This window comes from Acyrthosiphon pisum, chromosome A1 (assembly GCF_005508785.2).
Source record: "Acyrthosiphon pisum isolate AL4f chromosome A1, pea_aphid_22Mar2018_4r6ur, whole genome shotgun sequence".
Lineage (NCBI taxonomy): Eukaryota > Metazoa > Arthropoda > Insecta > Hemiptera > Aphididae > Acyrthosiphon > Acyrthosiphon pisum.
Genome location: NC_042494.1, coordinates 37,812,585 through 37,819,488, shown reverse-complemented (window position 1 = coordinate 37,819,488; position 6,904 = coordinate 37,812,585).

The following is a 6,904-nucleotide window of genomic DNA, read 5'->3' as shown; positions in this document are numbered from 1 at the left end:
GTGACCACAGGACGTTTGATAAGTTGAGATTTCCATACTATATTATTGTCCGGAAGAGGGAACAATAGATATTATTTATTTTTCAACATTGCAGGGACATTGATAAAATCAGTAGGTAATTTTTCAAACGTATAGAATTAAAATGTATCCACGTAAATTGATCTCGAAGACTGTTATGTAAATTTCGTTATTCAAAAATGTTATTAAGTATGGTGCAAATATTTTCATTTCAAAAATAATAATATAGCTGTTTCGATTAGCGAGTAAAATATAAGTGTCACTTACCGATATTTCAAAAATTTAAAACTACTTAAACAGTAAATCAATCTCAATCATTTTCTGGTACCTATAGGTACTCTTGTTATGTACTGAATGCAATGTTGTGCAACTTTAAAGTTTCTACATTACTTTATTTCAATATAATATTATGAATGATGGAACATCAGACGTGAAGTGTAATACAAGCATATAAGTATGTGTGTATACTGTTCAATTATACGTGATCACTAGATTTTGTTTTAAGTTTTCACTAAAGTGGTAATTATTTGCATAAAACGTGAGTAATTAGTACCTATTATAAATTATTATAAAATAAATATAATACAATTTTAAAAACACGGAGTTATATATATTATGATCCATTTAAGAGGAGTACACATGTGAATATAAAAGTAGAATATTGGTTGTTTTGATTTAAATTATATTTTTTGCAATTAAAGTTTCATACTTTCATCACTTAATCAAATTTATGTACCCCTTAAAAATGATTGAATCCGTTTAAGTACTTAAATAATAATTGTATACTTACCTTTTGAACTGTATACAATTAATAAAAATGTAGACGAGACACGGTGAATTGACATACATTTTGTTTCGACTATATCTCACCCAGAAAAGAAGTTATGTTATGATATTAAATTTATTAAATATTAAATTAATGAATAAACAAATTTGATGGCAAGTTTCAACAGTGTGTGGTTTAAACTAACCTTGATGACATTTTTCGATGGTTGTAAATTCTATGCATTGGCAATTCTATGCGTAAGAAAAACTATAAAGAAGAATAATAGAAGTAGAAGACATGTAAGTAAATTTAATTTTAACTGAGATCTGTTAAAAATCGTTATTCAATGCATTACTGATTTCAAATGCAATAATCATAATTATTATCATGCCATAAATGTAAGTTAATGTAACTAAATATAGTTTTTCATTGTATGCATTTAAAGTTAAAATCTTAAAACAATAATAATTTTAAATCGATTTATTGCTTTTGTTATACATTTTAATACACATATAAAATAGCATTATAACAATTGTATTTAAAAATTAGTTTTCAAGATTTATAAAAATTATAAGTTATAGAGTTCTATTTTGACAATATTTAAAAAAAATAGAAAATCTCAGCTGTATACGTATTATGTGTACCGAGTTTCATACAAAAATGTAGCATACTTACTTAATTTGCATATCAAAAAGCCGGTGCTAAGCTATAGAGCCACAAGCAGTTCAAATATTTACATTTTGATCACATGGAGTAGGCATTGAGCTTATTAAAATAGAATCTTTCTGAAGATCATAGGAATAAAGTATCGATTTTTAATTTATTTAATTTTTCTCAACTTGCCTTCATTTTAAATTCTTAGTTTAGCGATGAATGCAAAAGTTTTACAATTGTGTGTGTGTGTTGAAAAATAAAAATAGTTTAATTTCTGTAAGACTTTTATAGCAGATACGATGTTTTGATCTTTAATTTTGAGGCAATTTTCTGATAAACAATTGGTTCTAGTTAGATAGTAGATGGGTGGGGGTGGGGGGGGGGGGGGTGAGGTTTAAAGTAGAAAAATAATAGAAAAAAATAACTAAAAAACGGGTATATATTTATGAAACACAAATCTTCGACAAAATTGATTTTGTTTTTTTTTCAATACAAAAAATAATAACTTGACATTTTTACCAAATATTTATTTTATATGAACATTTTCTAGCCATGATATCATTTTTATAAAATGTATAATAAAAATATAAAGATGTTTAGTCAGAATTTTTTATAAGGGCTTATAGTTTATTTTTAATAAAATTAATATACAATAAAATAACGATAACTCATAAGGCGATCTTTGTTATTTTGTTGTGATTTTATTCCAAAAATATTAACAAGAAACATACTATACCACTTTCTTACTAAATTTATAATTTCCTCGATAATTTCTTATACACAATGAAAATGTAAAAATATTAAGACTAATTATACTATAATAATTGCTATCTATAGGATATTTTTTTAAGTTATAAATGCTTGAAAATGTGTTACCAAAGTTTCATATAAACTGTTCTACTCGTATTAGCAATTATTCTAAAATATCAATGATAGGTACTTAAGAACAATTTTTTATAGACATCTTAAATTAAAATGTTGACGCTTTATTAAAAAAAAAATAATAACTGTTGGAATTTATACACTGACACTTTTTTTTAATTATATAGGTACATCAGGGCACGTTAGTGTCCGCAATTGTTAGGTTTTTCGAAATTAATATTGGATTTCTGGAAGTATATTTTTTTCCGCTTATTGATCTAATTGCATGAAAAAACTACCAGCTTTCAACAGTCCTAATCTAGTCTTATATTTTTGTTAGTAAATTTTAATAATATTCAAACCAAAAATGGAATGTTTTGTTTACAACACATTTTGATATACTGATAATAAATAATAATATTGATGAATACATTAATCTATGGTTTACAATAATATTAATACATTGTTATATTTAAATGTAGCCAATGTAGGTACCATACTTGTTAACATAGTATAATATAGTCATAAAACGAGTAGTAGATACACTTTATGAACAAAGGGGTCATAATTAGATATTCTAGCATTTCAAAGGCTAGAGAAAAAAAATTAAGTGCCCCCCCAACATTTTTTTCTGGCTACGGCACTGAGGTACATTATTATTTTCCATACACAGTCTCCACTTAGTATCATTTTTTGTACACATTCATTACAATGACTAATCAATGGTGATGTCAGCTCATAAATGTAGTCAGATACTATAAAGCTGAGTTTTAATAAAACTGGATTTTTCTTATATTAGTACCAAGAGTTTTCTTGGTAAAATATTTGTTACTCTACAATTTAATAGGTAGGTAATAAAAAATCATATCGGTGGTTAGAGTTAGATTTCCGATGAATATTTAAGATTATTATAAGCTTCATAACAAAAACTAAGACTGCCATTTTACATTCTAGACGCAGAGCGGAAGCAATTGTTTTTATAATAATGTATTTATAAGTTTGTTCGTGATCACAATAACTTTCGATAGCATAAATTATTCAATCTTCATATAAAATATTCAGTAGATCGGAAATTGGACCAATATGTTCTTCGGTAAAACTTTAAAAGGATTTCTATTATTTTTCAAGTAAATTGCAAACATAATTTACGATTCTATCATTATCAACCTACTGATATTGTGTTTTTTATTTTATGTTAAATTTCCGTTGTTTTGACATTCAGGTAACCTATTTTGTAACTGACGTGTCATTTATAACACTGAAAAGATTTATACAATATTATAGTATTATTATAATTTTAAGCGTTATAATATCATCGTAGAATCTACGACGCACAAGGTAGATAATGAAAACTTGAATGAAGATTAATAGTATATAATTTTATAAATATAAAATTTTAAATAAAGCTAAATAAGTATTTTCTTTTTTAAATGTTATATTTAAAGATTGAGTGTAGGTACCATGAAACACGTATCATACAATTGCATTATAATTATAATGAATAGGACAGATAATATAATATTTCTGATGCACTTAATTGTAGTACCGACGTCTGAATTCTGCAGGTATATGATTATGTTATATTAGTATCATTATTATTACTCTTTGTTTAATTTCATATTTAACGATTTTTGGTTATTTTTGTTTCCTAACAAACAACTTGGCTGCAGCAAAGGTCATTAGTTACAGTATTTGCAATAGTTTACATTATAGTTATAATTACATCATAATATTTTTTGTTAATTAGATTGTTTAGTATTAAAAAGGAATAATTTTATCATGGTGCTTTGGTTTTTTTAAGGTTAAGGATAATTTTCCTACAACAGTTATCAGGTGTTTTGATTTTAAAATAAGTAGAAGTTGATTTACAAGATAAACTGTCTGTGCCGATGATATCCTTAAAGAAGACGTCCCGTTAGCACATATAATTGAGAACGCACCTTTAATAAATATGGATGGAGATAAAATGTTTTTTGTGTTTTGATGGTGGTATTTGGTTGCCCCTTATTTATAGTTTTCAGTGACTGGCGAGCCGTCGATATCGTTATAAATTACGGAAATAGGGACTTCTGTCATAAGAGCAGCAAACCGGTCGTGAGTGATGAAAAGCATCGATTTATTTTTGTATGTGCTTGCAATACAGAAAAAGTTGAAGATAAGGGACGTTTAATATCATTTTTACGATTTTTATTTTAATTTTGTTTCTTCGTAGTTAATGACTTTATCATTTACGAATTTAAATAGGGACACGATTCCAGTCGGTATAGCGTAGATATTTTAATATTAATATATAAAGTCTAAAAGGCATCGAAAGTGGTTGTGCCTGTCGTGGTCGGTTATAAGTTTATAAATGTACAAATGTATCACAATGCGTTTAAATACAATTTAAAGCAATTTAAATTAAATAAATAATATTACTCTAATATAACTTGAGTATTTTTCCGAAGATTAAGCAGGTCGAGCTTTGGCAGAGAGAACTAGGTAACTCGTAAATTGGAAGTTGATATTTACACTTTGAATGATTATTCTGTTTTGAATACAATTAAAACAAAACATAAACCGGAAGTGGCGTAACGTGCATAATATCAGACTATCAACCTAGTGCGTGGAACTTGTCATAATTAAAAAAAATATCAAAAAGTTGGTTTTTTTTTTTTAAATGTTTAACACTTTTTAAAATAATTAGTATCTGTAACTAGCAAAACTTTTTGATTGTGCTTTATACATAAGGGTTATTATTGCAGTATTATTTTAATAATGACTACAGTCACTTCATTTTGTTCAGAAGGAGTTTTTAACTTATAAATACCTATTTTAAGATATTGTTGCTGTTTGTTAAAAAAATTAGTTTTATACACTGTTCATGCACTTGGAGTATTATGCTAAAAATAATATTGATAAATTCGGACGCGGTTGGACTATGAAAAAGGTACAATATATTTTGATAACAGGATGCATCGGGATATCACTGTTTTTTAGAATCGCCTACAGCATTATTAATTTTGTTGTTCTTACTATGTATGCAAATAAAATATATTAAATGGTTATAAACTATAATATATTTACAATAAAAAATATATGATCGTATCCCAATACAATTTCGAGATTAGTTTGAATGGACAATATTAATGACTTTACAAGTATATCAGGTTTAAATTTGTTAAATAAATATAATATTTAGAGTTTTTTGTTCTTACTTTTAATACACACTAGTTTAGCTAATGCGCATTATCAAAGATTACATAGGAAATACATTAAAATATTATCATATAATATTAAATATTATTCCATCAAATTACATCATTAAAATGATTAATGGAGCATCTTGTTTTATTATATTAGTAAGGCAATACTTCTTATGGTTCTTTCACTGTAATGGCTTAAAATAGTCACTATTCAACCGTATTGTATTTTATATTTTTATGATGAGTGAGTTGCGTTTTCACTCTTCAATAAATTCACATTATGTTTCATAATATAAAGTATTTTTATCAAATTATTTTGTAGAGTTATTGCACTTTTGAGTCAAGAAATATGATCAGTAAAATAAAAAATTCATTAAAAAAACATTTATTATTATTAAAAAAATCGTGTTTTAGATTTAATAGAAAAATATTCTATTAAGTAAAAGGGGTATATGGGGCTCTGTACCAAAAGTTGCTATCTCGAAATATTAAATTGTACCTAATATTTTCTTTTGTTATGAATAACTTTATATGACTGTCAAATCTACAAAGTATGATTAAATTAAATGCATGGGTTAAATTTTGGAAACTTCCCTACAATTTTAAAAATTACTTGGGCTCACATTTTTAGAAAGGTCATGTTCGTTGACAATTAAAATAATTTGATGCAAAAATCGATTCCGTTTACGCACATAAAATAATATTTTATTATACCAGATATGGCTCTGTGCCTCTGTTCTATGCTCACTTGATTCGGATGCATGTTTTAGAAAATACATTTTAGAAGATATGGTTCGTTTATAATATTATAATACTAACCTCATACTGGTTTTGACATAATATATTAATATATTAATAGACAATGATTTTTAAAATTAAATTTAAACTTTACTAATTTTTTTGGCTTCTACAATTTAACAAAAAAATTAATTATCTTCTGTGGACCCCTTAAGTGTTAGGGCTTTACAGCAAATGCTTCCTCTGAACCTTTTAGTCTCGCCATTGTTTAAAATTAATTTAAATTACGTAATTATATTGCTGGTAAAAATGATTTGCATCATTCAATTATAAATCGTTTATTATATAGATATAGGTACAGCTTCCAGTATGTGTGAATGATTCTGATAAAAGTCGATTAAACACTATTAAATTAAATTTGTTTGATTTTTTTCAGGTATTTTTCGATTAATCGTCATTTCAGAATACTGAAAATACCATCAATAGTACCCACAATACATTCAACAAGTTATACCATCCATAATCTATATTATAATATGCATTGTCCACTGTCTGATGAAATATATATTGCTTGAAAATGTCTTAGTCATTTCCGATCAACACCTTTATTTGCCTTTTAAAAGCCTTTCTCATATATTATTCACTGTTGTATTATGCTCGTAGTTATTCTAAGACTGCTATC